This window comes from Aquila chrysaetos, chromosome 20, assembly GCF_900496995.4.
Source record: "Aquila chrysaetos chrysaetos chromosome 20, bAquChr1.4, whole genome shotgun sequence".
NCBI lineage: Eukaryota > Metazoa > Chordata > Aves > Accipitriformes > Accipitridae > Aquila > Aquila chrysaetos.
In genome coordinates, this window is record NC_044023.1 from 24,379,511 (window position 1) to 24,403,550 (window position 24,040).

The 24,040-nt window shown below is 51.0% G+C and overlaps 1 long non-coding RNA gene across 2 annotated transcripts; it reads right to left on the reverse strand.

Annotated features, from left to right (window-relative positions):
* Positions 1-7: 7 nt before the first annotated feature.
* LOC115333327 lies at positions 8-7,040 on the reverse strand. Of its 2 annotated transcripts, none has more exons than XR_003920763.2 (3): positions 4,837-7,040; positions 3,619-3,751; positions 8-812 (listed from the first exon to the last, which is right to left on the reverse strand). It is a non-coding gene; the product is annotated as an uncharacterized LOC115333327 (long non-coding RNA). The 2 variants fall into 2 exon arrangements; XR_005931001.1 differs by having other exon boundaries at positions 4,803-7,040.
* Between the last annotated feature and the right edge of the window lie 17,000 nt (positions 7,041-24,040).

The following is a 24,040-nucleotide window of genomic DNA, read 5'->3' on the forward strand; positions in this document are numbered from 1 at the left end:
CCCCATAATTAGCATCCAAGCACCAGAAAAGGCAGCGCTACGACCCTTTGTTTCTCAGCATGGGATTACTTTACTTCCCGGTGCTAAATTTCTTTTAGTGATTTCCTGTGCGGTTTTTCTGTGTCTCTGAGTGTGCACAACATTCAGTGCTCTGTATTCACCCCCAGCGAGAGCTGCAATTAAGGTAACAGACAGTAGCTATCAAATAGGAAACAATATTTTGCATTCCCATGCAGAGGAAAAATGGGTAAAATAGGTGAAATACAAAGGCAAAAATGTCAGTCCATTAATTGAAGTGTTTCTCAGGTGGTATTTCAGCTCTCCTGCACAGATTTAGCCTTTTTCAGCTGAAGGACTTGGGAGCAGAGTTTGGATACAAACTGTTCCTAGCCTCTTGTGCCACACATATGCTGATTTTCCACCAAAATGCAGAACATTAAGCAGTTCTCAGCCTTTGCAGTGCTGGGGTGGGACAGCTCCCTCTGCTCCATCTCCAGTGCCCGGGGTCTGCTCCCCCCGGCCAGGGGCAGGTGTCCCCACGCTGACACCAAGAGCACCACCAGCCAAGAAAGGCAGTGGTGCGTTATGCTGCGTCTGGAAGGGGAGAACGGTGCCCAGGGGTCAGATTTACTGAAGATCCTGTAAATCCCTAAGGTAAGATCCGCGGAAATCACTCTGCCATGCAGCTATGTTTTAAATACTTACAGCAACCACAAGAACATCCCCTCCGCCGTGGAAACACGGCAAGTGTTGTATCAGAGCACAGCAGCATTTCATCTAGCTCAGTTGTAGGGTAGCCAAAATAAGATGCTCTGGAGGAAGACAAGACAATGTCTAAAACGCTGTATTGGGTGAACATACCAGAGGGGGAGAGAATCTTATTCCTGCACTTGACCTCAACAAAAGCTGGGATTTCTGCTCCACAGAAGGTGCTGGCTGTAGCCAGGATGGGCTTTGTGTAAATCTGTGTGGACCTGAAGGGAGAAGCCAAAGGGCTCCAGAGCTCACACCCAGGGATGCAGGTGCAGCAGCATCACCAGCACCTGCTTAAAAAGAGCTTATCTAGGAGGAGAGAACAATTTGGATAATTGAAAATGCACTTGATTCAACATTCTCTCAAGCTCTGGCCCTGCTCATCACCCAGCAAACCTCCAAATGAATCAAATCATGGCAGCCATGCACCTGACACTACAGCCAGGGACTGAAAGTCAGGAGGTTCTCCCAGATCTGCAAATTATGCCGCATAATTCTTTTACAAACTGCTCTAGTTTTTTCAGCTTGTATTTCCCTTTTCCTGAAGGCAGTCCAAAGAACATAGGGCGGCAGTCAAAGGAGTCAAACAGTAGGAGGGAGTCAGCAGCAAGGCCACTTTGAGTAAGACATCATTCCCCAACCTTGCTGCTGCTCCAACATGCATCATTTATTTTCCCACAATTAATTACTCAGAAGTGGAAGAGAGGGTGAATATCTTTTCACTGGGCTCTGGCCCCCTCAAGCACTTTCCAATGTTGGTTTAATTAGAAATACGTTTTGCCATCAAGCTCTACAGCTGATCACGGACCTTCTGCCCGGAGCTCTGAAGCTCACCAAGGGCATGAATTTGTCCTGTGCCTCCTGCCAGCCCACGCTCCCACCAGGAGCAGTTTGTCCCAGCAAGCCTGCTTGTTAGTAAACACCAGTGGTCCCCAGCACTTTCAGCATCGTCTCGCCAAGATGCTGATGAGTCTCCAGCAGCCACTGAAGATATATTTCCCTGAATCACAGCTTTGCTAACTGTGCCTCAGCAAAGACTCTCACTGCTCCTCGTGCTGCTGTGCGTGTCACCTACAATGCATTTATCTCTTCATTTTACCGAGTTAACTGCTGCTCATCAAATAAACAGGTTGTAAAATAGCTAGAACAAGAGAACTATGAACAGGCAATTTTGGCTCCCAGTCAACTTAGCCTCTTTATGCCTGGATTTATATATTAGCAGTGAAACTAAACAGGGAAAGAAAGAGCAATTTATAACCAGAGCACCTGCAGAAAAAACAGCTCCAGCCACTTTGTGGTACTTACAGTGCAGAAGCAAGCCTCCTTTCTGGACGGTGATAAATAGATATTGATAACTCAGCCTGCAAAGAAAACTCTTTTCCTGTCTAGGGTAGAGCTGAGATTCCCAGACTTTCCAAACCCAAATTCAATGCAACTGAAAAGTACAATTCGGGGTGGAGCGGGGGAGGGGGGGAATCTACAGGTTTTTAAAAATTATTGGTTTGGATTAACCAGAAGTTGCCACAATAATTTAAAGTTCTTCTACTACTGCTGCTTCTGGTTTGCCTCTTCCCTTTCTATAATTCAGTCTTCCAAGTAATGACTCTTGCAACAAAAAGTGAGTACATTTCATTTTGATAAATTCAAAATAAAGTGTTTTTCTAAGTCAGTTTCCAATGACAGTAACTCCCTTTCCTATAAAACATGTTAAACACTTAACACTTGCTTCCCCACCAAAAAGTTCAGTGAAAATTTTCATTCAGCTTTATCTGCAAAATTAGGATAGATGAACTTGTGTGATATTTGCCCTTCTTTAATTTGCAATTTAATCAGACACATCTGCTAATTAATTCTCTATGAATTAACAAGCAGCAGGAAATATATTCATACACTAACATGTGACCTAATTGTGAAGTGACAATAACTGATGTTGATGTCCCTGGCTTTTATGTGCTGCTATCTAATTGTAGGAAAAAAATCTTCCATACATTGTTGAATTTACTGACCATAGGTGACCCTCGTATTTCTGCTCTGCTCTTGCAAGGGCACCCATGCCCAGCCAGCCGTTCAACGGGGCACCCCTCAACCCAGGATCACCAGGTCCCACTGCCCTTCCTGGGAGAAAAGGGGGGGGGGGGGGGGAAGAGAAATTGTAGGAAGTTTATATTTCTGAGCCTCAGGAAGTGCTATAAACAGAGAAGATGAAAGAAACAAGAATGATTTTTAAGCAGTCTTTAAAGCAGCTGCTGTATATGCAGCTACAGCAGGTAATGTAGAAATCGTTATCCTGCCGTGCGGGTGAGCGGAGGGGCTGCGGGGTGCCCCTTCCCGGCACACGGACAGACCCGTGCGAGGTGGGATGCGGCAGCGAGCACCCGCTGAGCTCCCCGCGGGCGGCCGGCATTGACACGGCTGTGGTCAAAATTCCCTTTTCCTTGGAAGCTGCGCCTCGAGACCAGATCCCCGTCCCAGTTTCTCTGCTCGATGCCAGTCCTGTCAGAGGCACAAGTGAAGAGAATTTCATCGTCCCTCGGAGGCTTCGGCAAAGAGGCTGTACATTTTTTAATGGCACCATAAACAGGCACTCATTCCCTGCTTATTTGTGCATCTTCTGGGCAACTGGATGAGCAAAAGCCTTTGTCACCACTTTTCCCATCAAAACCCTAGCCAGACCATTTTAAATGAAGCCTCACGGGACAAATTCCAGTCCCAGAATCATCTGTTTTCTCCTCCGGTCTCATGTTGACTGGGACTCCCAGAAATCATTTAACAGGCAAAAAGAGCTTGTTGTCGTCGTTGCCAGCCATTAAGTATAGCTAGCTCTTGCGTTATTTCTTTCTTGTTATTACCTTTCTGCATTATTACCTTTCTCATCCGTAAACCCTCAACTGCACATTTGTTCCCCACCGCAGAGCTGTACTCGCTGGGCTGTGCGGCTCCTCCCGCAGTCGTGGCACTCTGCACTACTCGCTGCCAGCTGATGCTCTGCTTATAATTACTGAAGGAAAAAGAAAGAAAGTAATGGTATTAATTAAAAATCTATTGGAAGCATAAATCAGTGGAAGTTCAGTGTGGCAGATCATCACAGAGGTCATACCCAAGTTTTCTCGTTCTGTAAATAATTTCACCATATATTTGTACCTGCTAAACTGTGTTTCCTTCTCTGCATAAACAGGGGGTAAGAAAAATTGCATTTTTTACTTAAGCCAGTTTTCTCCATATTGCTCAGAGCTTTTCACTAAAAGGAAAAGCTATTCCTGTGGTTGCTCCACAACAGACAACTGTTCCAGCCTCCAAGAAACCATTCGGTTCCTTCTTGTAGAGCAGACCTGAAGGCACGCAACTCCTGCATTACTGCTGGATATCATTTACATTTATAGAGAGGCTTCCTTGCTGAATTTAACTGAATATGGAAACTTTATGTAGGAGTCATCCTTCTCCCAGCTCTGAAATTCACCTGACTCCAGGGAGAAATACAGTAACTGCTTAAAACCAGCGTACGAGTACTTAATAGCTTGGGATGAATGGGAAGAGCAGCAACGACTGGGTTTCGCAAAGCTCTCCTCCGGTCAACTGCCAACCAACCACACACAAGAAGGAGCAAAAGGCGTGAATCTGCCTTAAACCAAGAGTAGAAAAAGGTCTGGGGGGTTTGCTCCGCTCTGCACAAACTAAGCGGGCACCTGCCGGGTGGGTGAAGGCTCTGCTGCCCGAGAAGCGCCTTGGAGCCGCGGGTGCCCCACAGCATGGCCCGGGGAGGAGGAGGAGGATGACCAGGACCAGGACCAGGACCAGGACCAGGACCAGGACCAGGACCACCTGGCAACCCGGGGGCAGGGCAGGGAGCCAAGCCTGGTGTCCAGTGCCTCGTGTGAAGCCTCTGAAACACTGCATCAGCAGAGACCATCCCACAGACTGTTTCATAATTTTTTTCCCCAACCAATGCCATCTGGGTCATTTGAAATGAATTCACAACTAATTTGGGGCTCATAAAAACTGTTGCTGGGTGAAGTTATTTGCTAAAGAGACCCAAGCCCAGCAAAACCCACATGTGCTTTTTTCTAACAATTCTTCAGTAAGTACTTGAAACTGGCTGTAAATGGTACCAGGGTCACTGCAGATGCTGGAGTCTTCAAAAACGAGGACAAAACAGGGGGTTTCCACCAGTCCCTTAGCCCCAGCTCTAGAAGAGAGGAATTACCATCACAATATGGAAAATTTCTACATCATCTTTTGCAGCAAAACCATCTCTGTTGTTGTTGGCCCCTGCAGCTCCACTCAGCCTGGCTCTGCAGAGGGCTGGCCCCATGCGGAGGGGTTTGGATCCAGCCACCGCACTGTCGGATGTTATGGCCACAAGCCTGAATTTCCCATTGGGAAAGTAAGACTGTCTTCAAGTACAAATCCCTGGCCTGTGACATCTTTTATAATGAAACAGGCTCTACTTTCGCATTTGCAATGAGATGTAAACAGCTTCTGTTTCCGACAGCTTGGCCTTTCATTGTAGCTAATTTGCACATTTGTATTTTGAATAAAACGGCGCCTGGCCGCTCTCCCCGGCTCAGTAATGAGATTTTCTGCCCGTCAGAGATCCTGCACACTCAGTGGCTGACATGTTTTCTAGATTGCATAATCTATTGTGGCTAATCAGCCTCACTACTGGTGCTTCTTTTTTCATACATCAACTCACTGGTAGTAGTCAGAAAATATTCTTTGCTATAAAACACTTTGTTATCGTACTGAAAGTCTCTTCTGGAGAAGTGAGGTACTAAGACAAAAAAAAAAAGGGAAAGCAGGTTCCTCCTCCTTAGCAATACTTATGGATGTTTTCTTTTTCCGTATAACTTCGGGGAAGAAATGGTGCATTTGACCAATTTTGTGGAAACCTCGTCTCTTTAAGCTGTCCCAGGAAAAGCTGAAAGTCTCTTTCCTACCCCCACTCCCGACATCAGGGTTCTCAGCCCACACTGTACTACTGTGATTTAAGCCCCTCGGCGCAGCAATAGCACTCACGCACAGACCAGCACGTTCTGAGGGGGTGCAGAAGCAGGGCGGTGGGGGACCTGGTGTGCAGGGGCGTCGTGTCGAATCAGGGAACACTTCAGAGCATCCCAGCCAAGGCCGCTGATTCCCAGGGTTTTCCTTAGCTTAATAGTATGCAGCAAGATTTATGATTTCTTCCACTATCCATGCCTACAGTGAATAACATAGTTAAGAAATGCAGGTGAATAACTGCAAAATAGGCTAAAAGCCAAATTAACTGGAGCCTCGTAGACAATATTGCTCACCATCCCACTTTCAAAGGGAAAAATAATTAAAGTGACTCTATTCTTTTTACTACTAAAATTTCATTTGGAGTAAATCACAGTTCTCTGGCAAACTTCTAATGGGATAAAGGCAGAGGGATGGCAGGCAGCAGACACTGAAGAAAAATGGAAAGAGACTCGCTGAAGTTAGCATTGAGGAGGTGGGGGAAGATGGTGTCCCTTCCACACGGATGGATTTACGCTGCTGGAAGGTAGGATAAATCCCATGGCCCCCTTTCTGACACGGAAAGCCTCTGAGAATTACATTGCCTAATCGTTTCTGCTCTGCTGTCTGCAAGCCATTTCTTTGCCTTCTGGTTTTCAGAGGCGTGCAAGTCAAAAGGAGACGTTTTAATAAGATCCAGAATGAGTCAGCTTGCAGAGATGCATCTCAAGATCCCGTTCTGCTAAGAAATAGAGAAAACAGGAGCAAGACAGTGTGACATTTATTCATTTATGATACATATTACTAAGCAGAAGAGACTTATTTCTCCAGGGTCCCATCTCACAGCCCGTGCAAACCAAACGCAGCATGATTTTCCCACAGCCACAGCACAAAAGCCATTCTCCTCCCTGAAATAACTTCTGATTCCCCACTGCGGGCACCAGCAAAGCCACGGGCACAGATCATCGCTGGAGACACCCCGCAGCTGTCGCCAGCTCCCCCAGCCCTCGGACTGGGAACAGGCACCAGCAGCAAATGGGAACGTGCTGCTCCCCTGCTCAGAGCTGCTGCCCTTCCCATCCGCCGCTGCCCGCCGCTCGCTAACGATGGCTGCAACGGCTTCAATTTCTCTTTTTTTCAGAAGAAAAATGCTGTTGAAGGTAATCAAAGCTGTATGACCCAAATGCTGAATCTGATAGTCCTTTGTGCAGAGACTGTAGGTTGGAATTTAAAAACACTTTCTCAAGTATCTTCTAATCTCCCTTTAAATGTTATTCCCATAAAATTACATTTATTTCATTCTCCAGAAAATTTGGAGATTACTCTATAGGTTTCACTAAACAATTATAAAAATTAAAACTCTAAAAAAACCCTCTAGTTTATTTGTACTTGTCAGCTAATACAATAAAAACAGTTAAAAAATCTGATTAGACGGCTACTTGGAAATAATCCCAGAACATAAAGGAGGCTTAAAAAAAAAGATCAAAACATCATATTCGCAGAAATATGTAGAGCAGAAATAAATTATAAAGATAAATGGATGGATGGATGGATGTAAGTTTTAAGGATTTACTTCCAAAGGAGAAAGGCTTTCCTAGGGCATTCACCTGGGATTCACAAGATAATACTTTCTGTCCCCAGCTCTGCTGCATCTTCTGTAACTCTGTTCGAAGGATGTCATCTCACCATGACGCCAACCTCCGTCTGTAAAGAGGATGATAATACTTGATTGCACCACAGGGATGCTGTAAAGGTAAACTAATCAGACCTTCTTAACAGAGCAATATTAGTTCTCAGTCCTCCATGATCCAAACTTTTTCCTATAAATCTGCTTTGCAAAGGAAAAACTTTACATTAAGCCACAGAAATACTGTCATGTGCTGATGAGCAGTATCCCCAAAGATCAATTTTCAAGGACATGGAACAGACAGATGGAGACAGACAATGGAAAATAATATTTGGACCAACTTGTCAAAAAAACAAAAAACAAAAAAACAAAACAAAACAAAAAACCAGGTGTCATTCCTCACTGAAAAAAAAATAAAAATCAGTGTGACAAATTTTCAATACAAGCACTCTGAAATCAGGGGAATTCATGCAAAGCTCTAAGAAAACATGACATGAGAAAGTCTGGAGTCAAATAAAATCTGTTCCCAAAAAAACAAATTTCAAGATTCAAAAGTTGTGTTTTTCCTTTGATCCTCATTAATTATACTAAATATATTTAACGCATAAAAGTTTAAAGGAATATGTGCAAGAGAAATTTTTTTTTTTTATCGCAACAATTAACTGAAGCAGTACCGTGGTTTGGTGGCCCCGAACGATGTGATCCCTCCGCAAGCTCGCGAGAGAGAAAGAAACCCACCACCGCTCCCCGGGCAGGGCTGCAGCCCCTGCCCCGTTTGCCGGCAGAGCCCCCCACCCGCACCCCGGCACGCCGACGGCTCGGCACACGCCGACGGCTCGGCACACGCCGGGGCTGGCAAGCGCTGCCCTGCTGCTGGAGCCATGGCGGCAGCGGTGTGGAAAGGCAGCGAGCCCGCGGACGCCCGCGCCTCGCACGTGTTCCCCTTGCAGCTACTGATGCTGCAGCGTAATGCCCTAAAATTGACTGAAACTACCCAAGAACGGTTTTGCACCCTCCGTTACCAGAGTGCATCCCGCACCCGTGGGTGGGCTCGCACCACACCTCTGGGCAGGGTCCGGGGCAGCGAGTGACGTTTGCTTCCCAAAATACAGAGGTGTACCCAGGGTCGTAATTAACCCCCACCAGCTACACGAAGCCTTCACAAAGCTGGGTCTCATTAAAAAAACGACAGGCAGTGTTCACCGGCTCTCCTCTCCTAGGAAATACAAACCAACCTTGTGATACTGGTTTTTATGTTGCGGGTACCTGGCACCGGCTGCAGCTGAAGGAGGTAGCTGGGCGCTCTGTGGATAATTTTTCTCTTCTGAAAGATGAAAAACTGTAAACAATATTGCAATAAAAAGCCCCTGCGCTTCAGCTACAGTCAGGCACCGACATAAAACCCAGTTATCAGCAAAAGCCAGCTTATTCCCGCTTCGCTGCGCAGCTCTCAGTTCAGTTCAGCGTGCCTGACGGGAAGGTCAGAGAGTGGGGAAGGTAAAACCCTTCACGGCAGGACACGGGCTCAGCTGATTTTCCATGAATCAGATCAAACACGGCGCGTCTGGGGACGAGCACGTTGTCACCGAGTGTGATGCTGTCCCACGCTTGGCTGAGCACCCCATGGGACGTGGGGGAGAGTCCGCCTGGGGAAATCCCAAAACTGCTGAAAGCATTTCGTTATTTGTACAGAATGGGCTTCTACATGCGGAGTAAGTTACTCCTCAGCCGAGGAAACCTCACCAGCCCTTGCTGTACAGTAAGTTACAACAGGCATAAACCCTCCATGGTTTTGCAGCGCAGGTCGCTCCCGTCCCCGGGGGCCGGTCTCCGCTGCGGAGGCAGCTGCAGAGCAAAGCCCACAGCCACGGGGGCTGCCGGAGCCCCCCCAGCACCCGGGGCCAGACGCTGCGGGGACCTGCTCGGTGCCATGAAGAGCGAACACAACCAAGAGCAGAAACTGGCCTTTTGTCACAGACTGATCCCAGACTTTGAAGGCTGTCAGTAAATATTTCACTAAATGATTTAACCAAGCTGAATGCTGGACCTTCCTGGCAGACAGGTATTCATCCCATTTTTCCCTGAATAAACCCAGGAGCATGATCTCTGGCACAAGACAGACCCTGCTTGTTTGCTGGGGTGGTCAGTTGAACAGCCATGTATATGTGTGTGTGTGTGTGCACATGTATAAAATTACTGAAAGAAGCTTTTGATCAATAAAGTATTTTTGTTATCGTCTTTTTTCCCCAAAATAAATAACTTTCTTCAACAGCCTCTGTTGGTTTGGAGCCACTCCCCAGCATTTTCCATGCTCCCAAGTCACCTCCCTACTTCAGCACCAGCCTGCAAACACCAGCGAGTGTCCCCCGTTTCTGTAGGAAACCACCACTACCGCTTCACCTGCATCACCTGCTCTGGAGAGGTTCAGTGGAAACCTCCCCAGGCGGGCTGTGACCGCTCACCTGCCGGCTCTGTTCATCAGGGGGTCAAGCTGTTTGCGGACGAGTCAAGGAGGAACAGGGAGGCTCAGGGCTTGGACAGAAACTGTCCAAAAACTGTCTGCTGGGGGTGGGGGGTGGTCCTGGCATGCTGGTGGATGGAGCCTCCTCACCAGGACCAGGGCAGCTCCTCAGCTGGGATGGAAGAGACAAGCCAGCGCATCGGCTGGATATTGAGATGACAGCTTCTGCCAACACTGGGGAGACTCAGAAGATCAACATTTTTCTATGGAGAAAAACCAAAACCATTAAACCGGTTTTGTTCCTATAGTAGGGAAACATTTCCATTTGGAGAACCTCAAACACACCACAACAGTTTGAAAGTAAAAGCTGCAGCAAAGCAAGTTGGATCCCTGCAGGTTTTGTGGTCAGGACTCCGTGATGCCAGCTGGGATGCGGATGCTCCAGCAGCAGGGGCAGGTCCCGCGCACGGTAAAGTGCCACCGGGCTTTCAGCCAGAGGTACAAACTATGTCATAGCTTGTTAGAAAACGTACTCTGACTAATGCTTCCAAAGCATAATCTGCCACCTGGATTTCTGAAGCCTTCCCACAAATTCCTGCCCTGTGCAGACACTGCTTGGCATTGCCTTTCCCAGGGGCCGGTTGTGCTCCATGCGTGCTCCGTGCATGCAGCACTGCCCGGGCACCGTGAATCCGCCTGCGCTACTCTGCATGGCAGAGACGGCAAACCCAGCGATAGAGTGCCAGGGTCCGCTGCGACATCTGCTTCTGGTCTTCTCCCTCCTCCTGGCCAACACAGCATGAAGACGCTCACGGCGCAGCTCCGCAGTGATCTATTTGTCCTGCTGGGAACATGCCAAAGCATCGGCAGCCTCGGGACTCACACCTCGCGTTCAGGCGAGCGGTGCTGGTGACTCCGTCAGAGCTGCACCGTGACAAGCTGCAGCCTGTTACGGTGATGAAATGCCCAGGGTTTAAAGCCCATTCTTCTGAAAAGTCCAGAAGTTGACTGTAATAATAAACTCTCCTGGCCAGCACAACCGCACAGCTCTGCCGTCCAAGGGCTCGCGCTCCGCACCAGCAGTGAGCGCAGCCGCGGCTCTGCCAGGTCTCACTAGGCACCGGTCAGAAAGTGCCAGGACAGGGTCCGGCCGGGTGCCACCAGCCAGCGGTGACCGGCACGGTGCCCTGTGCCACCTCTCAAGCCCAGCTACAGCGGGAGGGCGAGCTCCGAAGGGCAGGAGGGTGCCCGGCTCCCTCCCATCGCCTCACGCACCCACCCCGAACCCGCAGGGCAGAGCGGTTTGGACAAATTGTTGCTGATGAGTCTGGGGTAAGACGCATGTAGGGTTTGACGCCAATGGTAAAAATCAAAAAGCCCTGTATGTTGACAACTGAAACACCAGGTAATTACTTAATTGACTCCATGATTTCTACCTTGGTACAGGAGCCTGCAGCACTCAGGCTAAAAGCAGGAGTCCATTAGTAACGCTAGCAGCAGTTTACCTCCCAGACCACAGAAAAGCAGAAACCCGGAGCATGTCCTGTGGCAGTGCAGTATTTGGAAACGAGAGAGACACGCTGCAGCCGTTCAGCTGCTTCAGCCACGGCCAAGGGAAGACAAGTCCTCAGGGGAAAGGCATCAGCTGCAAGAAACAAACCAACCCACTTTCCCCAGCCCTGCCCATGCCTGGTCGCAGAGGCAGCCCCAGTCCCCCAGGCTCCGGCTCCTTCTGCCAGGAGCGTCCGTCTCTGCCAGACCCGGCACCGTGGCCGGCAGCACGGGGAGCAGCAGTGCTGGTGTGCCCTGTGCCGGAGCCAGACGGAAAGGTCTGACCTGGACATGCTGTCAGATCCCTCACTCAGCTGAATGCAGATCTGTGGAGTCACTCCCTCCAGAAGTAGTTCAGTGGTCAGTATCTACACGCTCCCACTTCTTCAGCTTTTTGTGCCAAGAAGCTCATTTTCAGAAAAGACCCTGAAAACTCAGACTGAGGAATCCCTGCTGGCACCCCGAGCCTTTCTGCCATTGACATGTGAGCTCACACTAGTCTAAAGAGAGACACAGACCCAAAATGTCCAGAATTGAGAGATCCATGCAGGAAAACAAGAACAAAACTCAAGCGAGACATATCATTAAAATTTCAACACAAAAGTGATTTAGCCCAGTTCCCCGCTGGGTGGTACTGGGCAGACTGGCAGCAGCAGTGCTCCCGCTGGGATGCAGGAGGGGAGCGGGAGGAGGTCGGTAGCCTGCGGCTGGGCAGAGGGCACCTGCCCGCACGAGGCTTTGCAGGTTTCCCACTGCAGAGCCGGGCGCTGGGGCTGCTCCCAGCAGCAAAAGAGGGGCAGGGAGCCCCTCATCCCCTCCCGGTTGCTGCCCTCCCACTGCACCGGCCAGCCGGACCCATTAAGGGTTTAAACCAGCAAGAGGCAAACAAGTGAGCAAAGAAGTTAGAAAGACATTGCACAGAAGCACTGCCAGAGTGGGAAAGTACCACTTGAATGAAATAATGTCTTGAGGCCAGTTTAGCTGTGAGGTCTTTACAACATTTCCTTGCACTTTTCATAAGACAAACCAACCATAACGTAATTTACCAGGAGCTTGCCGATGCATATCATTAAACCAAAAAGATGCAAATCCCCGGTTCTGTCATTGCACTTGTGGCCGGTCAGCACCTCCCTGGGGAAGGCACGGACACCTCCGCCGTCAGCCAGGGCACTCTGGGAGAGCACGGCCAGTGCCACCGCACCGGGCACGCCGACGGGCACCGTGCCGCGCACGCCCCTGCACCCTTACTCACCGGCAGAGCCCTGCTAATTCAGCTGTCAACGCTAAGATCAATAACCTCGGCTTTAAAACATAGATAATTGTCCCAGTTAAGTTGACTTTGGCAGGAATAAAGCCACTCGCACCAGCCAGGCCGGGAACAATAGGTTTGGACTTTGTTGTTATCAGCTCGTTTCAGAAATGCAGCAGGGCAGCAGAGCGCGTTCGTCAGCTGGATCCAAAGGTATTAGTAAACACCGCGAGGTAATGGACGGGTGAACGCGAGGTTTGTCCCCAAAAGACCTATGAACAATGTATAACTTTTTACAGGAAACAATCATTTATATAATTCCCGTGAACTTCTGTTACCACGCCAGGGGAGGAGGGAGAAGGGAAGGCATTAGTCATGCACTAGCAGATGTTTTGACTTATATAAGACTGTTTTTTCTTAAAAAAAAAAAAAAAAAAAGGCTGCATCTCACCCTGGAGGTTTCTTGAGAGCCCCCTCACCCTCAGTCATCTCAGTGGCAGGGCAGTTAGGAGGTCTCGGGACTGCAGAGAAAGCTGCTATGCTGGGGCTCTGCTCCTGCAAGGGATAATTCAGCTTCTTTTGCCTAGTAGCGCAGTGAGCTGCTACGGAGGGAAGGTGCAGAGCTTTCTAAACCACAGCCAAGGATCGCAAGCCCACGTTTCAGTGACTGAGCGCACTTGGCTCCGGGGACCCACTGAGCCTCTCCCCGACGAGGCACGCTTTGCAGAGAGGCCGGCGCCTGCTGCAGTTTGGGCTCAGGAGACGAGGGCCACGTTCAGAGGTACGCGGCGCTGCGCCAGGGCTCCCCGCAGCCGTGCACCAGCTACGCTGCACAAGAGACGTTCACGTTTCAAAGCGGCGAGGAGAGCAGAAAGGAGGCGACTTCCACCTCGGCACACATCGGCGTCTCTCTCCTGACCGCGCGGGACCGCCCCGGCACAGCCAAGCCGAGGCTGGGGGTCCCAGCGTGCCCCAGCAGCCGCTGCCAGCTGGGCTGGTGCTCGCGCCCCAGCAGACACAAACGCGTCCTCGCGTGCCTTTCCGTTCCGTCACTCCAGCGTGAAACAGCCACCCCTGCCTCCGCGTCCCCGCCGCGATTTCTCTCTTGCGACGCGGCCCCCTGCCTTTAACACCGCATCCCGACCCCGCTCACCGTTCCTCGGTCCCAATGCAGCGTGTGCTGAAACGTGCCCGCTGACCAACAGCCTGCGCTCCCTTTCCTTCTCCCTCCTTCAGCTCCTCCAACGTCAGCGAGCCTCCAGAAAGCCCGTGCCCATCACCCCCCCGCGTCCCCGGGAGGCACAGGCTGGAGGGCTTTGCCTGCGGTTCCCATAGGCAGCCCCGGTGCTGCCGCCGAGCTCGGCTCCTCAGCTCACAGCCCGAAGCCAGCTCACACCTCCCGTGCAAAAACACTTCGGAGAAACACCAAGACACGAAGTCTCCTGCTGGGACAGGCTGCTGCTGTCCCAGGAGCCCATCGCACTCTTCTTCGCAAGCCCTGTGGAACACTCAAAAGCCAAGTAATAAACCAAAATACGTCAATCCCGTTAGCGCTGGCTCTGCAGCCCAGGCCAGGCTCCGTGCAGGCTCAGCCGCTGGCCCACACGGGGAGTGCTCTCGGTCTCCGGTGTTCGGCTCCTGCCTTTGAGCCGCTCAGCGGCAGTGATGCCGCTGCCACGGCCCCTCGCGAGCCCAGCCCTTCCCCAGCCCCATGGCTGGGCTCCGGTTCTTGCCTACTCGTTATTAAAAATACCATTTTTAAAAAGGCTTTTATGAATGGGATGAAAAAAAGGGTGCGACGACAGTTTGAAAGCGGCAATTCATCACGAGTTTCGTCAGTCTTCACCGGCAGCACGTAAGGGGATGGTTAAAGCTGCTTTGTCAAGAACATTTACTGCTCGCTGGCTGAGATGGATCAGGGTGGGAAATGAGCGCGTTTGCTTTGAGCCAGTGTACGAAGGCTTGGGCTGGTGGCCAGCACCAGTGACACCCCTTCACCACGGGAGCGTCTCAGGTAGGACGGGGCCCTCGCAAGAGCTGCAGAGCCGCGTCCCGTCACGGTCGTCAGACTTCTGGAAGAGCAGCCAAAGCATCTGCGCCAAGCTCTTACTGTGGAGCTCACGCTCATCTAATTTTCAAAATCCCCCAGGCGGTTGGTTATCTTAATTAAGATATTTATCTTTGTTAAATAGAACTGAACACATTTGCATGCCCACAGAGACCTGTCTTATTCATACTGATGGCCACTCGGGGTGGAATTAGGAGCTGTCAAGAGGGTGTCTGGCCTTTGGATGCTGACAACGGGTATTATTAGATTTAAAGGGCTGGGATAAGCTCCAGCGCTGGAGCTTCATTTCCAAGACACAAATCTCCATTGATTTTGTAGCACCAAGTACTCCAAGCCTAAGTCTCCGGAAGATTTCTGGGGAGGGAAGAAGCGTCTCTATGGTATAGAACACCACTGGTTTACATGCAATGCTTACTCTGATCTCAATGCGGGAGATGTATTTAAAATTCAGTAAATTCCATTTCCTGCACTTTGCTTTCATGAAACACTTAAACCAAAATGCTTTAACAGCTGTTGCCTTCCACCCGGCTGACAAGTGAAGTGATCCTGAAGCGCACCAGGAACACAGTGCTCTTTTTCAGCCAAGCTGCAATCATAAAAAGGTTTCCAACTCCACACAGCTCCGCAGTATTTACAGAAGATGGATAATGCTGCAATCCCTAAGGCCTGCTAAAATCTGGTTTCCAATGTTTCTATAGAGAGTGAGCCTGTAGGTGTATATTAAGGGGAAAAAAAAAAAGTTAACAAAAGTTGGGGAAGTACTCTTATTTTTCCCTCTGCTACAGCAGCCAGCTTAGGCACAGGATACAATACAACTTCCCCACTGGAGCAGGCAAGCTGCAAGGGCTTGCGAGACCCGGCTGCAAGGGCTTCGGCAGAGGCACTCCAGCATTAAAACCTGTCCTGTAAGCATCTTGGGCATGTGGACACTGCGCTGGGGGTTACCTCGGCAAAAACCTCTCCTGCCTTGCAGACATCCCTACGGAGAAGGATTTCACGGCCGCCAGAGATGCATTGCTCCGGCCGGGAGGACGGACAGCTAACCCACCAGAGCAGGCACCGCAGAGCTGGCCCTGCACGGCCGCCGTGTCCTGCTGGAGCCCAGCCGGTGGGCAGGGAGGGTGGAGGCGGCCGGGGGGGTCCGCCGGCGGCACCGCCACGCAGACGGGCTCCCCAGCACGCCCGCGAGATGCGGCCGCCACGCGTCAGCACCGGAGAGCCCAGGGAAGGGCTGCAGCTCCGGGGAGATAGGGGATGTTGTTCTGGTTACATGGTGGAGCAGGAAGGAAGATGTTCAAAGAAAAATATTAAAATTGAAACTAAAGCCAGAATGCACTGAAACCCAGCACGGACCGCAGCAGCCCTAACTGGTGCCAGTTTCCCCCCTGCTGACTAGCTATCGCCAGGCAGACCCAGGGGAATTCACTTCTTAAAAAATGCTTTGCCTGTTTCAAGAATCAATCTCATCTGGCAAATCCTTTCCCCCTCCACAGGAAATTAAACATATGCTTACAGGGAACATCTCCAAAACACATGCGCATCCACTCAGGAAAATCTCCGCCGCGTGACTCGGGCTGTGTTTGCTCCCGCTGCTCTGCCCAGCAGCAGCGAGCCCCTCGGAGGCCATAGCTCTTTGGGCAGCCCTGGACACCGACTGTGCCACGGATAGAGGGCATCCGGGAGGAAAAAAATGCACTAAATGGCCCAAGGCAGATACGGTCCAGCTACAAGTGATGAGGGTGCAATTAATATATACCCTTAGCAATTAGTATATACCCTTATCCACAAAGCCAACACAACAGAGCATCTGTCAACTGCTAGCAAGACAGGGCAGCTCCAGGTAGGTCAGAGCAGAGACCGGCAGCTCACCGCTGCCTGAAGGGACCCACAGCCGTGCTCAGGCTGAAGGCAGAAGCAGGGTCTGTAAAATCCCTCCGAATTGGGATGCCCGGGGTGAGCCACCCCCCAACCCCCCCTAAGTGGCCCCAGACCATCCCACAGGGCCCTGGCTCTCACTGGGAGGGGATGCTCCTCTCTCCGCAGCATGACCCATGGCTGCGCGCAGACGACCGCTGTCACCAGTAGTGCCGACAGAGCTGTTTTCGGGGCAGTCAGGCTCACGGGCACTACAGGAGAGAATACGTGGGACGGCCTCGCACAGCCCATGCCATGAGCTTGCCGCAGGCTTTGGGCATGCCACAGCACAGTGCTCCATTTTTGTTTTAAACATGGATGGAAAAATCTTTACCTCATTTGCTAAAAGCACTTTAATGTCTTTACACAGGAAAAAAATTAAAATGTATTACTAATTTGGATTATTTAATTCACTCAGCAAGACTGAAAGCACTTGCTGCACTTCAAGTCCAGGTTCAAAGCATTAATCACTCTAAATTCTGCCACCGTTTCCTTTACCTTTCATTTCTATGTCATTTTTTCATTCATTAGCTATGAGCATGACAAGTGACAGACTGCCCTTAGGTGCATCTTTAAAGCGCATACAGTGAATGGTTGTTGGATCCATCTAAGTATTGAATTATTAGATCCACCTAAATAAAAGGCAAATTACCCTCTGAGCATTTCTTGACAATTAATTACCCAAAAGATGATCGGAGGAGGCCAAGGTTTCTTTTCAGCACTTCAGAGCAGTCTCACATTAAACTGTCAGGCCCTTGGTGAGGCTGAGACACAAAGTCGGGGCACTGCCATGCTCTCAGCACCAGCAGAATCTTTCCAGAAGAATTTGCAAAGTTAAAGAAGTGCCACGCTATTTCACTTCACCAGTGAAGAACAGGGCCAGTTAGTTCAGTGTTTTCCACCCAGCTCTCTCTTGGTCATCTTCTGGGTTTGCACTTAAATAATTTTTCTTTAGAAAAAGTTATCTGCCCTCAGCCCATTAAAAAGCAGGACTGGGGAACGAAGGAGCCCGTTCACCATTCGGTCCGAGATGCAGCTACGATGCCGCCGGGCTCTCCGCCTCGTGCATCGCACCAGCATTGCCCACGGTGCCGGGACCTGCCGAGGCGCTTTGCTCGGTGACAGCCAAGACCCGGCAGCGTTCCCATGGGGTTCAGAGGTACGAGCCGTGGAGATCGACCCCCCCCCTCCAGCCTGGCCTCGAACACCAGGACAAGGCACAAGCGTGAACAACAGGTAAATTGTCAGCAACGGGAGAAGATGCTACTGAAGGTGGGTTGTGATGTACGGCTGTATTTCCATCCAGCCGCGCCGATGGGGGTGTCGCAGGGGGGGCCGGGAAGGGCAGCGTGTGCCCTGGACCGCAGCGAGCAGCCGCAGCATCTGCTGCTCCCCACCGCCCAGCCTTGGCCGGGTGCCCTCCGGGACCTCCGCTGAGCCGCTGCAGCTCCCTGCCCGGCAGACAAACACCTTCTATTGTCCTGGGATGCTGGGGGGAGTGCTGGACCACGGGGGATCCGAACAGCACCCGAACCGGCACAAGAAAAGCCAAAGAGACACTGACAGGGTGCAGGGAGGGGAAGGAGTGGGAAGCGGGTTTGGACACAGAGCGAGGGGTCAAGCCCAGAGTGGTGCTAGAAGGTGAAAAAGAGATTTTTATCTCGGTTTTCTCAAAGAAAAGATTGGCTCAGAAATAACGGCAGAAAGCAGCCCCAGGGGGTTACTGCAGACCCAATGAGCCAAGGGAAGCCACAGCCCACCCCAGCTGAAGACTTTAAATGGCAGCAAGGACACCAAGCTTTGGCGCTTGAGGGGCACAGAAGGCAGATGCAGATGCTGCAAGCTCCCGCCCCACCGCAGACCCGAGAGCTTCATAGGCGAGACATTATCCACATCCCCTCCCAAATTACTCTCACCCCGTTATTGTAGGTGCGCTGTTAAATCAGTGCAATGAGCACTGTGTTTTTTCCCCCCTGGTGTTTGGCAACTTGTCTCCTAGGCTAAAGCACGCTGTGTTGGAGAGTGCTAGGGGCTGTGCCGGGTGCGTTGCGGCTGTGGCGGATGCTGGCAGGTCCCAACAGAGCCTGGGGAGAGTCCAGGCACCCCCCCAACACCAACCCCATCCCTCACTGCAAAAAGGGCCTGGGAGTCACAGCTGAAAGCAAAACACTGCATCACCAGGTAGGGCTCCTCTGGGTGCTGGGCAGCAGCTTCCCTACCTGCATGATGAAGAGGTATGATTATGGTGATGGAGGATGAATGCTAGAAGCAAAAGCAAGCCAACAGCATCAGTTGCGAGAACAACTGGAAGAAGACAGAAGGAGATGCTCCCAGGCACAAATTCTTCTCCATTTATTCTACTGTGTAACTGAAATCTCCTGCTCCTTTCAGCATACCTATAAACAACTTTGTTGTTTACTGTGGATGATCCCACCATAAAAGGCAAGGACGTAATAATAGGGCAGGCATAAAAGAATGTAAAATAGCAGAAGAACAAAACCGAACACAAGACAACCTGGCTGCCCTGTCTCTCCTGCTGCCTGGCAGGTTTTGGAGCCATCCTGTTCTTGCTGGCGTCTCTGCGAGAACACGGCATCTTAAAAACAGTAACGATGCACTCATACTCATCACATTTAAATGTAATTAACACTTTATTCCTTGACGCTACTGAACACAAGCATGCCTGTTCCCAGGAGCGCTTCCCAGGAGCATGCAGCTCCGGTCCCAGCCGGGCACTGGGTGCTTTGCTGCAGCCCCCGCTGGGTCGGAGGGTCCGGAGGGTCGGGGTCCCCATTCTCCCATGGCAGGGGGGTCAGGCTTTAAGAGTAGCACTACCAGCAACTAGGGAATTAATCTCTCAGTTTCCCCAACCAGCTGTTCACCTAATCACACATCCAGCAGCTCGTTTGTATGTCAGCTGGTCTGACAGAAGATACGCGTCTTCCGACACCCTTGGGCATGCTTCTGTCCCGAGACCCTTCCCGGCACGACCCCACCGTCGGGCAGCTGCTCTGCGGTCCTGGCTTTGTAACAGTAAAAACTGCACAGAAGCGCTACGTGATCACCGATACCTCCAACACCTTGTATCTCTCAATCTCAAGATGCCTCACGATAACAAGAAACACCTCTCGGCACCGGTACAGGAGGTGCTGGCGCTGCTGCGTGCTGGGACTGGGGGAACAGGGACTCCCGGGCAGCACGTGGGGCAACGCCGCCGGACCCTCCGCTGGCCCCTGACCCAGCAGAGCAGGCACTGCATCCGTGAGCTGCTTCATTAGCTGCGGATAGAAACACCTTAATTCACCCTGCTATTTGCCACCTCAGGCAGGTCTATTTTATCTCAGGAAAAGTTGGTGCCTTACAAGGAAACACCATTTCTTGAAAAGAAGAAAACAAAAAAAAGAGTCCTCGAGGAGGAATCGATGGGAACTGCCTTCCCAGTCAATATTGTCTAAAAGAACAAATGGGTCCCACTGCAAATCAAAGGCGCTGCCACATGTGCGCTGTGAAATACTCCATTTGTTCCTGCTTAGCCAGGCAACAATCCCTGACCCCTCTTCACAGTATCGCTCAAGAGTAATGTTGTCATCAAATTTTCTAGGAAAAAAATATCACAGCAGAGGTGATACACTATGATGCACATATTCCACGAACAACAGGCTGCTCCAGTTAGAGCAACCTATTTAAAAAAGAAAAAATACATTAATTTCCCCTCCCAGACTACAGATCAGTTTCAATCCTCCATTGACACCATTGTTTGAGTTAGTTCTACCAAAAATGCACCAGATTTCTGATCTTGGGGACAAGGAGAGCAAGTTTCAGCTGTAATTACTATCTTGGATAAGATTTAGAGTCAAGCTGGAGGAAAAATTATTTAGAAATCATTTGTTTGCTATCAAGCTCTTCATATCTTCTTTGCTGATTTTCCCTTCTAATAAAATACCCAATTCTTAGTATTAAGAAATGCTGAGCAAAAAGTTCTGGATAAAGTTTAGTTCTTGTGCAATGCAATAACTGTGCCTGGCATCTGGATAAAAACACACTGCAAAATACTCGGAAACAGCCAAACTAGATTTTTTTTTTTTTTTTTTTAAACACAGTTATTTTATATGTAGAATCTGGGGCAGGTGCAGCAACGAGGCATCACCCTGCTCCGGGGTCACGGTGACAGCGTGGCCCGGAGCAGCGAGGAACCCGCACACATCCCTGACCCGGGGGGACCCAGGACCAAAACACGGCTGCCTGCTCGTGAAGCTCACCAGCAACGTGGGGACCATTGGATCTGCAGGGTGGTCTCAGAGGAGATACTCGTCCCCGTGTGTCCCCTGCCCTGGGGTGGTTGCAGCTGAGCCCCCCCGCCCCAAGGGGCACCGGGGCAGCGCAGCAAACGGCCACGTCTGCTCCTTTCCCCCCCGGCAGCCAGGGCACTGTGCAGGCTACGTGGATCACATCCATCTTTGTGTCAAGCAATTTGCATCCAGAAATGGAACTGTACACACACATGCAAATCATCATGCAAATCAACCCTCCTTTGATTTGCATAAGCTGTTAGATTCATGAGGCAGTGCTCAAGTGGACCTGGCAGATAATTACAGTGCAATGCATAGGCCATAAATACACATTTCAACATCCTTTTTCATAACTAGCGAGGTAGTAAACCAAGTTAAAGGCACAACGGGACTCTAAATACCAAGAGTCAAGCGATATTTAACACCCAAATAGTGAGTTTGCCTCCAGTTTCCTCCCCCCATTTCTTTTCTGGCAGAAATCTTGGTGGAGAAAAATCTCTTACTGCCCTTTTGTACAGATCTCAGTAATGGGAACCTCTGAATGGTTCTACAATATAGTGCAGACAAAAGTATCCATGTTTCAAAAACCAGCTTTAGCTCATTTGTAAAGTGCTTTGAAACCTTTATCTAAAGCCTTGCCTTTCTCAGATAAAAGCGTCACCAGCTTCAGTCAAGAGAAAGATTGAAGGATGTGCTCCCAAAAATACAGTGAATTCTTCCTTAATGGTCCCTGGTGATTCAACCAACTTCAAGTTGGAAATACAATGTGAAAATAATGCGGAAGTTTCCAAGGGATGAACTCCCACACGTACAAATGCCCTTCACGGGGGCCAGAGGACCCTTCTGTTCTGTAAAGTGTTGGGGAAAAAAAAAAAAAAAAAAAAAAAGAAGAAAAAAATCAAGAAACGGAGCTGGCGCCCAGCATGCCCACAGGAACAACTTTGCTCTGGGGTTCACCTTCTCTTGTTCGCAAACCATCAGTAAACCCTGCAGAAGCGGGCAGAACGAGGTTGTGACACGGTCACGACGCAGCCCGACGGGACGGCGTCACTCTGGGGCTGCTGGCGGGGACGCCCCAGGCGCCGCGATGCTGCGGCACGGCACGGCACAGCCCTTCTCCCTGGCCGGGAGCGGGGAGCCCTCCGGTCGGCCCTCGCCATTCCCGCGGCTCCGGCACGGGGCACTCGGCCCCGCTGCCCAGGGAGGTCAGGGCGCGGGAAAGGTTCATCGTGTTTTCCCACACGGCACGTCCGTGTTCGTTGGGGAAGGTAGGGCAGAACCAGCCGTCGCTCCGGGGTGGCAGGCGATGGGGCTCAGCCACGTACCAGAGGAGAGGGCTAAAACCCTTCGGGGGTGCCTGGTTTGGATCTGTGCCCTGCTATCCACACAGCTATTTCCACCACCCAAAGTGCTGTATAGGGTTGTCCTTTGTTCTACTGCAGCTTCCCTGTTCTGGCTTCATCTGCCCCAGTACAGACCTGACAGCGTACTTTGGGTGCATCCACACCAGTTTAAGTTATATAGCACAGAAACCTCCCTTCTTCCTGTCCACTTTTCCCCAGCCCTCCGATAAAGATCTCAGCCCAGAGCAGCTCAGCTCTATGTTTCTCTCTCATCAGGCACCAGAACAGGTCTCTGCACAGGCATGGTTAAAGGCTCTCATTGGTTTCAGAAGACCAAAGCAGCAGCCAGTTCTGCAGGAAGACATGGCTCTGCTCCAGGCTTTGCTCAGGGGCCATTTTCCTCCAGGAGCAATAAGCTGTGCTAACTCGTTAGCACGGGCAGCTTCGATGCTGTAACGCTGCAAAAGGCTGCTCCAGTTGATGCCAGGGAAGAGGCACAACACGACACGCATCGGCGCAGGTGAAGCCCCAGCAGCAGCCGTGTGCCCACCACTATGTCTCTCAGCGCTTCTCTCATGGAAGGCACAAATCCCATGGGGGACAGAGTTGGGCCACCAGCCACATCCAAATATTTCCCCTGACCTCGGCCACTGATCTTTAATAAATCTTTACTGGGGCTAATTTAATCTTCAGCCAGAGCTCCAGGGCATGGAGGGAGCTTTCCTTTGGCACAGCCAGGATGGAGCAGCCCCGGCGCACCCATTCCCATCGCCGGCCCCCACCTCCGGCACCGCTGAGGATCCACAGCCCCTTCCCAGGCTCGGCCGTGCTGCAGAGACCCAGTGAGTGAACCTGGTCTGGATGCTCAGCGCTCGGCCGGGGACAGGCACAGGGATGCCCACCAGCAGCCCCTGCCATCACCGTGTGCCAGCCTCCCAAGGTGGCTCTCTGCCATCCCCTCTCCTGGCGGGGAGCATTGCCCTGCGACCGGCTGTGCACACACACACACAAGTCCCTTTTCCGAGCTCCCCCATGCCCAGACCAGCCCGCGATGGGGAAGACGTGACCGGGAAGGAAACACAACCGGGGAAGCAGCCATGGGTCCAGCCGCTGCTGAGTTTTTGCACCGTTGCAGCCATGAGACTGCATGGGTTTTTAGCTGGGCCAGGCTCTGCACACGCCAGCTCAGCATCAGGAGAGCAGAGAAACATGTAAAAGTGGATTTTTAATTTCTCATGCTCCTTCCAAAGCCTGTGGGTCTGGCCACCCCTCCAGCTCGAGGCCACAGGAGGAATGGAGCAAACTGAGGACGAGCAGCCTTCTGCGGAGTTTCCTCTCCTGGAGAGGAGAAAAGTCTCCAAAGACATGGTATTTTGCCAGCTGCAGTTTTGACTCACAAAACCCAATGCAGCACAGCTTTGGCAGAAACCTCTTTTTTACCTGAATGCCAAGAAAGGAAGACATATATACATGATTTTACCTCCACTCCTTTTTTATCATGTGGCTTGTCTCCAAAGCCCCTTGACGCCCTCCAGCAAGGGGCATCAGCGAGACCCGCCATGCAGTCACCTCAGACACCACCATCACTTCCAAGCTCCAGGAGCTCCAGGGAGAGCTGATGCTCGGTGGGCAGGTGGGCTCCCTGCAGCCCCCTGCTCCATGCCCCGCACATTGCGTTAAGCAGCAAAACAGCAAACTCAGAGTGACTCAGCACACCCCGACCCGGTCCAGCACCCGAGTCTGCTTCCAGGGTGCCACAGGCATCTTCAAGTCATAGGTTCCTTCCAGTCCCAAACCCCACGTCATTCTGATGG